The 12,174-nt window shown below is 45.6% G+C and overlaps 1 pseudogene; it reads right to left on the bottom strand.

Moving 5' to 3' along the window:
- Positions 1-218: 218 nt before the first annotated feature.
- Positions 219-336, bottom strand: LOC126189386 (5S ribosomal RNA; annotated as a pseudogene).
- Positions 337-12,174: the final 11,838 nt, after the last annotated feature.

Here is a 12,174-nt window from a genome sequence, read left to right as displayed (position 1 = left end):
ACTAAACTAAACTCTTCCGGCACAGGCGATGAAGGCCCAAAAGTACCGAAGGCCGCCGTGTCATCCTCAGCCCACAGGCGTCGCTGGATGCGGGTAAGGGTGGGCATGTGGTGATCACACCGCTCTCCCGGCCGTATGTCAGTATCCGAGACCGGAACCGCTACTTCTCAATCAAGTAGCTCCTCAGTTTGCCGCACAAGGGCTGAGTGCACCCCGCTTGCCAACAGCGCTAAGCAGACCGGGTGGTCACCCATCCAAGTGTTAGCCCAGCCCGACAGCGCTTAACATCGGTGATCTGACGGGAACCGGTGTTACCACTGCGGCAAGGCCGTTAGAGGAGCCTCTGTCAGTAGCGAATGAACGCACTGGATGCACATGGCTGCAAATCGTGGCACATTTCGGCACGAACGGCACCTTGGTACAGGGGCCGTTCTCGGTTCCTACAGGCGACCGGCTGCTTTGGTTAAAACATCTAGCCTCACACGTGGAGTGGATGAAGAGCTCGCGTTTTGCAACGGTGTTCCCAGAAATGATCGCAGTCATCCGGATTTGGAGACGAGTGGAAGGCTTAAACCACAGGCTCACATGGTTCTTTGACGGCCTAGGATGTAGATTTCTCGACCATTGCTATGTGGTCGAAAATGCTTCAGAAGTACATTATTCGCAGGAAGCGGCTATTAGGGTAGCAGAGTACGTATAGCACGCACATGTGGGTATTTTAGGATAGACATATCTTTCACAGTCCCAATGAGATACGTTGTGATTTCAGACGTCAATGAATACTACCCGTATTTGTTAAAAACAGTAGTATTCGTCATTCCAGATCGAAGAAAGAAAATCTTAGCAATGGCGTTGAAATTCCTTTTAAACAATGAAACTATTTCAAAAACCATCGTAGGCCGTCAGTTTTATTACGCAAAGTGCCTCTATTGCACCATGTGCACACTGTACATTACCGACCAGTTTCGGTCTTTGCAAATGTCTGCTAATACAACGCCAACAGATAAGGCACATTGATGAACATCATAACGCTTGCATATTACAACTACTGTTAAATTACTTGCGTAGCTTTGGCGATGTGTGTCACGTTTAAAAACTGTTTCATGTTATGTGGAAACACACACACACACACACACACACACACACACACACACACACACACACACACACACACACACACCCCCGCGCGCATCGAAATACATATATGATCTTGCACACCACAACCTGCTTCCAAGATCACATTAGAAAACACATCATATAAGTAAAAACACCACGAACAGCTAGCTTCTTGGTCTTTGCAAATTCATTTAAGGACACAACATGTCCTTCCGCTTTCTGATACATAAAGATACATGTTAGAAAAAAGTGTATAATAGCACGATCCAAAGACTGTTCTTGGATGTGCAGAGTCAAAGTTTACCGACAGAGAAAACTACAGATATGTGACCAGCATTGAGTACTTTCCGTTAATTATTAATGAGAAATATTGCATAATGGACTTTGAAACTACTTACAACGATTACTGGTATAATCAGCTATTAATCTTTATTGCTACATCCTTGCTTCCAGGTGTTGTTAAACCTTTTTAAATTTCGTCTTTTTGTTATATGTCATTGCTAAAAGTGGTCTCTACACTTGTTGCCACTGCACAAAACATAAAGGGACTCAACAACACTGTCTCTCGGCGTTGCACTAAAAACAGTCTGAAATTTGACTACAAACTTTATGGCATTCAAATCTGTGAACTGTTAAAATTGTTTAAAATACTGTCAAATATACAATCATTTACATTTATTTTTTGTGTACAAAAATGAATAATCGTTTTGGTAAGTCTCTTCTAAAACGGTCTCACGTGTTCGTTTTTCCTGAAGTAGTGTATCGAAATTAACATATAAGTCACTAGTAAAAATACGGAAACCATACCTACACAGAAACACAATGGTGCTCACCAAACATCGCCAGATTTCATGACGATAAAAAAAGTTCCTCGTGTTAATCAATCCACATAGAACACAAAAGACGACTAATATTGCCTAATTGTCTAAAATTATACCCGCAGACAGTGAAACTTTCATTATTGTAGGAAATGGAAAGGTAGATCGCGAATTTAGGGTCCCAGTTGAAATAAATGAGTTGGATCCTTCGCTTAATGCATTGATACACACACACACACACACACTCACTGGTCATACCGGACTCGAGAGGCCATTACCGCAGCAACGTATTTTCGCCGTCTGTCCCTGTCTTGGGCTATTTCCTTCCATTCACCTTCAAAACCTAGGCTCCTCAAATCAGCCTTCACATTGCCCTCCCATCTACGCCTCGGTCTCCCCACAGGACGTTTTCCCTCTAGGTGCCCTACCAGTACTCTGCGCGCTGCCCTGCCCTCATCCATTCGTGCTACGTGACCCGCCCATCGCAGCCTACGTGATTTAATAATACTGATTACGTCGGGGCTTGAATAGAGTTCGTGAACCTCTTCGTTATGCAGTTTTCGCCACTCTCCGCCAATGTCATCCGTTTTGGCTCCGAAAAGTTTCCTCAAAGTTTTGTTTTCAAATACTTGAAACGGCTTTTCATTTTGCACAGTGAGAGACCAAGTCTCACACCCATACAGCATAACTGGTAGAATAATAGTTTTGTATATTCTAATCTTTAAATTCCTAGACAATATCCGCGATGAAAGTAATCTATTCAGTGAGAAGTAGCACGCATTTCCCGCCCGTAATCTCTTCTTCAGTTCGGAGTCAGTCTCATTTCTCGAAGTGATGTCCACGCCTAGATACTTAAATGCGTTCACTTTTTCGAACTGCATGTCCCCAACTCTTAACATTTCCTGATCTACTGCTGTTGGCAATCTAGTAGTAACCAGGTATTTCGTTTTGTCTTCACTTATCCTTAGACCTACATCTTCACTAGCCTTGATTAACGCATTCGCATTTGCTGTTACAGATTCTTTCCTATCGCTAATGATGTTTAGATCATCTGCATACCCTTCGCTTAATGGAAGATATTTATTTTCACTCGAATCAGATTAGCGGCACTGAAGTTAATACATAAATTTAGAGCTCTGGAACTGAAGGTTCGAAATATTTGCATCAAACCCAATCTTCCGAGCCTAAATAGCAGAATCGCCCCAAGACGTAAGACGGAATGAAACGTTGCTAATAATGTGTTTGTTCACTGGATGTAAAGCGCCAGGGCGGAGAAAGGAGGGTATGAAATACGAGCGTAGGTCATTTGTAAATGATGCGGACGGTGGCAAGATGTGCGAAGGAGGGTGCGAGGCAGGAGAGGCGCCTGCTGCGGTGCGCCAGTGGGAGGGTCTGGCAGGGCTCCACGACAGGTAATGAGGCAGATCTGCATGGGCGGCGCGCAGCACCGCGGCCTCCACCCTACCGAGCGGCAGCGGCAGCGACACGGGCCGCCGCACGTAGTCACCGCTGCTCGGCGGCCTTCCCTGCTGCTGCTCTGAGTGTCTTCATATCCTCGCATCCTTATCTAACGCACCCACAGTATGCCTAAGATAAGTCACAATTGCAAAGTCCCGACGCGAACTATTTATAGAAAGTTGGAACGAATAGTAAAAGGCTAACTGAGGAAGAACAGTTTTGATTCGGAAAAAAGACAGGGTGAACGTCAATAAAACCGACAACTTACCGGACAGATTTCTGACTAGAAACGGAGGTCCTATGAACATTTGTCCAGAAATGGACGGTGTGCGTGCAACGACCACAAATCTTCTCGGAATATACACTACTGGCCATTAAAATTGCTACACCAAGAAGAAATGCAGATGATAAACCGGTATTCATTGGACAAATATATTATACTAGTTCTGACACGTGATTACATTTTCACGCAATTTGGGTGCATAGATCCTAAGAAATCAGTACCCAGAACAACCACTTCTGGCCGTAATAACGGTCTTGATACGCCTGGCCATTGAATCAAACAGAGCTTCGATGGCGTGTACAGGTACAGCTGCCCATGCAGCTTCAACACGATACCACAGTTTGTAAGGTGTCAGGCAAATCCAACACCCTCCATGAAAACCCTGACATGATAGCAAATCCGGCAGTATGTCACATAGCTCCGAATAAATCCTGACATTAAATTAACCAAAGTAATACGAGTAACGAGTGAGCAAATGGAATACCACAGACTAACACATGAACGCCTAAATGCATGTCATACCTTCCCACCGTGAAACACACGCAGTTCCGAGGGAAGAAACGAGAACAGAAGTCGAGAGCAGAGTCGTGTAGGCTAGGAGGCCCTACGATAAGGGATGGACACAAACACCCCCAAAACCACCCCCCAGCCCATGTTAAAAGATAGAGCCCTCCAGAAGAACAGTATATATCTTACGATAACACTAAAAGGGCCATACCAGCTGCAAGTTTTAGCGTAAGACTATACGCGTCTCTGTTACGTTGCAAACATTAAAAACATTGCCCCACCACGAAACGTACAACGCTTCTCATTGGATAGACAGAATTTTTGTAGGCGGAGCTTAAGGTTAACATTGAGACCCTGATTGGTCAAATGGTTCAAATGGCTCTGAGCACTATGGGACTTATCAGTTGTGGTCATCAGTCCCCTAGAACTTAGAACTACTTAAACCTAACTAACCTAATGACATCACACACATCCATGCCCGAGGCAGGATTCGAACCTGCCTCGCGGTTCCGGACTGAGCGCCTAGAACCGCGAGCCTGATTGGTCAGTTGAAAACACAGCCAGATACCTTTTTCTTAAACCAACTTCGGTAAATTGTAGTAAAGAGAAGTTAGAGAGAGTTGCTTCCGAGACGGCAAGGTGTGTGGAGCTGCGCCGCCCGCCGCCCCCTAACGCTGACCAACCACCGACAAGGTAATGAACGCACACAATGCCGCATAAGAGCACATAAGGCTTCACTCAGAAATGCAGAAGTCTCATCTGTTACATCCCATTTTTGCGTAATACTAGTGTCGATCGTCAATTAATGCTCATGGTATTCACATTTGCTACTTGAAGTTAAAATCTGAAAAGCGATGATTTTTCTGTTATATAATTACTGAGAAGCCACATCAGCCACTGTAATTTACGACAAGTTAAATAAGTAATTAAAGATAATTGAGGGTCACTGTAGACCATTTTGATAGTTTTCTCTTTTATGAAAGTTAATTCAAACCTAGATTATAGATGTGATATGGCATAGGTCATCCTTCGATCCATTGTAGAACTTGGAAACCCATTCAGGGAATATTCGTTTACATTTTTGTTGAATGCAGTTGGTTTTTATCATCCAGTATTAAAAGATTTCATTTTATCAATAGTGTAATTTATAAACAATGTTTTGTGAATAGAATAAAAATTCCAGTGGTAAACTTAACTGCTTTTTCTACGTTATTTTACCAGCTAACTAAAAATAGGAAAGCCTTGAAACCCTACCACTAAATTTAGTTAGTATTAAGATTCTTTTACAGGGAGTGCAGTGGAGCTGACACTGAAATCATTAAGAATTTGATTATATCATCGCTAGTCTCACTGAACTCTTCTGAACTCTACATGTCATGCGTGGTCTGGCGTCTCCTTACCAGCAACAGGTCCGAGGTTCAAACTAGTCAATTGCCTAAAAAACACGCTCAGACCGTCGTTGCGCGAAAGTGGTAGGGAGATACGACTTAGAACAAACAGACACCACGCAGAATGTTAGAAGTTCATCAAGAGTAGTGACTGGCGTATTGTGACGAGCAAGTTGCTCGACCACCATTCACCAGACGTTTTTAGTTGGTGAGAGATCTGGAGAATGTGCTGGCCAGGGCAGCAATCGAACATTTTCTGTACCCATAAAGGCCCGTGCAGGACCTGCAACATGCGGTCGTGCATTATCCTGCTGAAATGTAGGGTTTCGCACGGATCGAATGAAGGGTAGAGCCACGGGTCGTAACACATCTGAAATGTAACGTCCACTCTTCAAAGTGCCGTCAATGTGAACAAGAGGTGACCGAGACGTGTATGCGCGCGTCTGAGCACTATGGGACTTAACATCTATGGTCATCAGTCCCCTAGAACCTAGAACTACTTAAACCTAACTAACCTAAGGATTGCACACAACACCCAGCCATCACGAGGCAGAGAAAATCCCCGACTCCGCCGGGAACCGAACCCGGGAACCCAGGCGTGGGAAGCGAGAACGCTACCGCACGACCACGAGATGCGGGCCGAGACGTGTAACCAATGGCACCCCATACCATCACGCAGGTTGACACGCCAGTATGGCGATGACGAATACACGCTTCCAATAGGCGTTCACCGTGATATCGCCAAACACGGATGCGACCATCATGATGCTATAAACAGAACCTGGATTCATTTGAAAAAAATGACGTTTTGCCATTCGTGAACCCAGGTTTGTCGTTGAGTACACCATCGCAGGCACTCCTGTCTGTGATGCTGCGTGAAGGGTAACCGCAGCCATAGTCTCCGAGCTGATAGTTCATGCTGCTGCAAAAGTCGTCGAACTGTTCGTGCAGATGGTTGTTGTTTCAGGGATCGAGACGTGGCTGCACGACACGTTACAGCCATGCGAATAAGATGCCTCTCATCTCGACTGCTAGTGGTACGAGGCCGTTGGGATCCAGCACGGCGTTCCGTATTACCCTCCTGAACCCACCGATTCCATATTCTGCTAAGAGTCATTGGATCTCGACCAACACGAGCAGCAATGTCGCGATACGACAAACTGCAATCGCGATAGGCTACAATCCGACCTTTATCAAAGTCGGAAACGTGATCGTACGCATTTCTCCTCTTTACACGAGGCATCACAGCAACGTTCCACCAGGCAACGCCGTTCAACTGCTGTTTGTGTATGAGAAATCGGTTGGAAACGTTCCTCATGTCAGCACGTCGTAGGTGTCACCACCGGCGCGAACCTTGTGTGAATGCTCTGAAAAGCTAATCATTTGCATATCACAGTATCTTCTTCGTGTCGGTTAAATTTCGCGCCTGTAGCACGTCATCTCCGTGGTGTAGCAGTTTTAATGACCAGTAATGTAGTACAGAGCTGCATCGTATCGTGTCCCAACATATGTTCAGAGTGGCCTCCATGGGATGCAATGCACGCGTTCACAAGTCGCATCATGGATTGCCGCACTCTATCACACATCTCACAATTGTGATGATCTGGTGCAAAAACCATCGACAAAATCCTTTCTAGAGGGAAATCCGCTGCTGATAATCTTCGCACTCGTTGCAGGTGACGGTGGTAGTAGCGATTGTCATGCAGGATACACATAATCGTACTTTGTCTTAGACCACTTGTACACTTGCCTGGAGCTTGTACTAGGTTTCGTCTCAGCATCCTGCAGAATGCGATCCTCAAAATATGGTGTACTCACAGTCCACCCTCTCCCGGACTTCCGTCTGCCTGAACGAACCCATGATCACACAAATTCCCAAAAACTGCTTGAAATGTTGTGTGATGTGGTTGGAGCCGGCCGGAGTGGCCGAGCGGCTCTAGGCGCTTCAGCCTGGAATCGCGTGACCGCTACGATATCAGGTTCGAATCCTGCCTCGGGCATGGATGTGTGTGATATCCTTAGGTTGGTTAGGTTTAAGTACTTCTAAGTTCTAGGGAACTGATGACCTCAGATGTTAAGTCCCATAGTGCTCAGAGCCATTTGAACCATTTGATGTGGTTGGTGTCTGTGTGGGTACTTGTTTTGGTATAGCAGCGCCACCTCTCGACCGTTTTCATCTGCTTGGCCGTACACAAACACCATCTCGGCTTGTTCCCAACACGAATAGCGACCATAGCAGCGCCACCTCTCGACCGTTTTCATCTGCTTGGCCGTACACAAACACCATCTCGGCTTGTTCCCAACACGAATAGCGACCATAGCAGCGCCACCTCTCGACCGTTTTCATCTGCTTGGCCGTACACAAACACCATCTCGGCTTGTTCCCAACACGAATAGCGACCATAGCAGCGCCACCTCTCGACCGTTTTCATCTGCTTGGCCGTACACAAACACCATCTCGGCTTGTTCCCAACACGAATAGCGACCATAGCAGCGCCACCTCTCGACCGTTTTCATCTGCTTGGCCGTACACAAACACCATCTCGGCTTGTTCCCAACACGAATAGCGACCATAGCAGCGCCACCTCTCGACCGTTTTCATCTGCTTGGCCGTACACAAACACCATCTCGGCTTGTTCCCAACACGAATAGCGACCATAGCAGCGCCACCTCTCGACCGTTTTCATCTGCTTGGCCGTACACAAACACCATCTCGGCTTGTTCCCAACACGAATAGCGACCATACTGCTGCTTGCAGTACGTTGCGTCTACCACACAGCCTGCAACACACAAGGAATACATGTAACGTCGTCAGAGGAAGTTTAATTTGTCAGCGTCATCTACTGTGAGAACGATGCACTTCCGGACACATTTTCGTAGGACCTTTTCTTCTCCAATTACAGACAGGAATAGGTACCTGCAGTTTTTCTGTTTTATTAGTGTTCACCCTCTATAGCGAAACGCTAAGCATTTAGTAGTAAACCACGCCGTCTGTATTGTTGTAGAACATAGTGGAATATTTCCGCGTCAGCCTCTATAGTTTCATGAAGTTTCTACAGATGGCAGCACTATGTGTACACTTCAGAATGGAGTCTGTAACGGAGGTGAGTTCCAAGCAAAGAGCTGCCACTGAGTTCCCTTTGGCGGGAAAACCAGAGCATCTCAGATATTCATAGCCGCTTGCAGAATGTCTGGATAGACCTGGCAGTGAATAAAAGCACGATGAGTCGTTGGGCGAGGCGTCTACCATTATCGAAACAAGTTCACGCAAACCCGTCAGATCTCTTGCGGACCGGCTGGCTGACGCAGCTGTCACTCTTGCAGTGCTGGAACGAGGGGACACTCTCACTCGAGTTGATCATCGATTCACAGTCAAACTCTTCGCTGCACAACTGGACGTGTCTGCTGGTAGTGTTAACACACCCGTCCACCAGCTGGGGTACTCAGAAGTGTACGCCCGATGGGTTCCTCGCCGCCTAACAGTAGACCGTAAAGAGCGCCGAAGTGACACCTCTGCGGAACTGCTTGCGCGTTACGAGGCTGATCGTGACAATTTTTTGTTGAACATTGTCACAGAGGAAGAAACATTTGTTTATCACTTCGAGGCGGAAAGAAAATGACAATTCACTGGGTGGTGGCACACCACCACTCCTCTGAATAAAAAGTTCAAAGACGTACCTTCAGCTGGTAAAGTCAAGATGACGGTATTTTGAGACTCTGCAGTAGTTATTCTATTTCGTCAAGTCCCTCTTGGTGCAACGATCAATTCTGAAGTGTATTGTGCTACGCTCAGGAAACTGAAGAAAAGACTTCAGTGTGATAGTCGCCACAAAAATGGAGAGGAACTTCTCCTTCTCCATGACAACGCCAGGCGTTACACAACTCTGCCCACCGTAGAGAAGTTCGCAAAACTTCATTGGACTGTTCTACCTATTCTACTCTACAGTCCGGATCTCACACCATCCGACTTCCATTTGTCTGGCACAATGAAGGATGCATTCTGCGGGAAACGGTATCTGGATGATGGTGTGCTGATGCAGCAGGACGTTGGCTCCGACGTCGACCAGTAGAGGGTAACCATGCGTGCATAGGGGACTTCCCGGCAAGGTGGCGTAAGGCCGTCGCACTGAATGGATATGATGTTGAAAAATAGGATTTTGTAGCCAAAAGAGTGGGGAATAATATGGTGCATTTCAATACTGAATAAAACCAAACTATTTTCAGAAAAATGTATGTTGCATTGGCTATTGAACGTTTCGTATGGAAGCCCAATCAAAACCTGCATAGAGGTTGCGCTTTTCTCCAATTGACATTTGGACTTCACATCTTGGATAGTTATTTCCGTACCTACTATGGTTGTGCAAAACTCCTGTAAGATAACCATCACATGTTACTTCCCCCCCCCCCTTCCCTTCCCCCACCGTGTGGAGTATATAACGCTATACAGAATATCATCAAAATTATCTGCGCACCTATTAGTGGGCTGTGTCCACCCATCACCTTTATGACGATTCTAGCTCCACCCAGGGCAATTTCAATGAATGTCTGTAGAGGAATGGCAGCCCATTCTTCCTCAAGAGCTGGAAAAAGAAATGGTAGTGATGTTGAACGCTAGGATCTGGAGCAAAGTCGACGTTCTAACAACCCCAAAAGTGTTCTATTGGGTTCATATTGGCTCTCACAGATGCCGCTTTATAACGGGGCGCACTGTCATGCTGATACAGTCACTGTCTCAGAACTGTTCCCCTGCCTTATGCACTACACAATGCTGGAAAATATGTTCATATCCTGACACATTTAGCGTTTGGGTTTCTTAAGCGTAATTAGTGGACCACAATCCAACCACGAAAAACACCCCTATGCCGAACACCACATTCACTGACCGCACTACTCATGATGGTAGGTAAAGTTCTTCAGGTATTCGCCAAATCCAAGACTGCCAAAGTGTATATCACTCTTCTCAGTCATCCGTTGTCCAGTGACATGACTCTTTACACTTCCTCAAGCGTCGCTTAGCATTGATTACAGAAGTCGTGGCTTATGAGAAGTTGCTCGCCCGTTGTAATCCGTTCTTTTTATCTCCCTCCGCTCAGTTATGGTCCTAGTTGGACTGCTGGTAGCATTTTGCAACTCACGAGTGGTCTCTTCCGCTGATTTCATGCGGTTTTTTACAACCACCATCCGCAATCCTCGACGGCCCCTGTCCTCCGGTGCATGGGATCTGCCTCTGCTTGATTTAACTGTCGCTGTTCCTCTCTGTTTCCATTCAAATGGTGCAAGTGGTTCTAAGCACTATGGGACTTAAGATCTGAGGTCATCAGTCCACTAGAATTAGAACTACTTAAACCTAACTGCCTGAGGCAGGATTCGAACCTGCGACCGTAGCAGCAGCGCGGTTCCGGACTGAAGCGCCTAGAACCGCTCGGCCATAACGGCCGGCGTTTCCATTCACAAAGACATCACGAACAGTCGCCTTGGATAGCTGTAGAAGGGCCGAAATGTCCTGATGGATTTGTTACTCAGGTGATATGCACGTTCGTAGTCACTGAGCTCTCTTGACCGGCCCATTCTCCTGTTACTGCTTATCTACTAGCAACACAATACTCCACGCCTCATTTTATACTGGCTTGTCCACCTCCCGTGGAATGAAGTGGTCAGTTCCGCTTTACATACAGATGTCCCGATACTTTTGATCAGATAGTGTATTTTAACGTGTTGTATGCCGAACAAGTGACCAAACTCACATAAGGATTGCCATTTTTCTATTTTACATAATGACTTCATAGAAACACTGCAACAAATATGTCTGAAAAAGGCGCGCGCTGAATCGGGTTTGCGGGGGGTCTTGGTGCTCGGTTCCTTTTTGAGCTACAAATACGGGATAAAAAGTTTTTGGTTTAGTTCGGACCAGCGTCTATTTTTATAACTATGTTGCTGTGTTGGAGTGTATTAAGCAATGTTTGAATGTCGAACCGGAGCTGGTAAAGATTGTAATGGGGCTGAAATTAATACTCAGTTAATAGCACCAGTTGTAACTGCACCGTTCGGATTTTACGTGCAAAAACCGTCGCCCTTAAATTACTCCGGACTGGAGTGAGATTGATGGGTCAAATTTCCTTCGCCGTTGTATCGGGCGTTGATCTGAGATAAGTGTTAACTGTTTCAATAAATCTAGCTGCTTTCGTATTTTATCGTGCAAAAAACACGTTTTTCTGGGAGATTTTTGAAGCGCTTCACTTCTATACTTTAAACTTCCACGAATCGGTTCAAACTTCGCGCAAAGGTAGATAAATGCATAAAATTAAAACGAATTTCCTTATTAGTTGTCGAGATACGATGGTTAAGGTCTAGCTAAATGTACCATGTAAAATTCGTTCTTACATGAATTGAATGTATGATGTTAATTTATTTGAGACAATGAATTACATTACATGACATGGGTACCAATACTAAAAAGTAAAAAATTGCGGATCTGTTAAGACGCCTTGAATTAAATGTCTTTGAAGCTGCCAGATGAGTCGAAAAGCTAATTAATTCCCTTTTGTTACATCCCTAACTATGCACAGGAGATATTCCCCTTTTCTGCACTACGATAGGAGCATTT

The sequence above is a fragment of the Schistocerca cancellata genome, chromosome 5 (genome assembly GCF_023864275.1).
Source record: "Schistocerca cancellata isolate TAMUIC-IGC-003103 chromosome 5, iqSchCanc2.1, whole genome shotgun sequence".
In the NCBI taxonomy this organism is placed as follows: Eukaryota; Metazoa; Arthropoda; class Insecta; order Orthoptera; family Acrididae; genus Schistocerca; species Schistocerca cancellata.
Note: the sequence above shows the minus strand (reverse complement) of the source record. Positions and strands in the feature narration are given on the sequence as shown.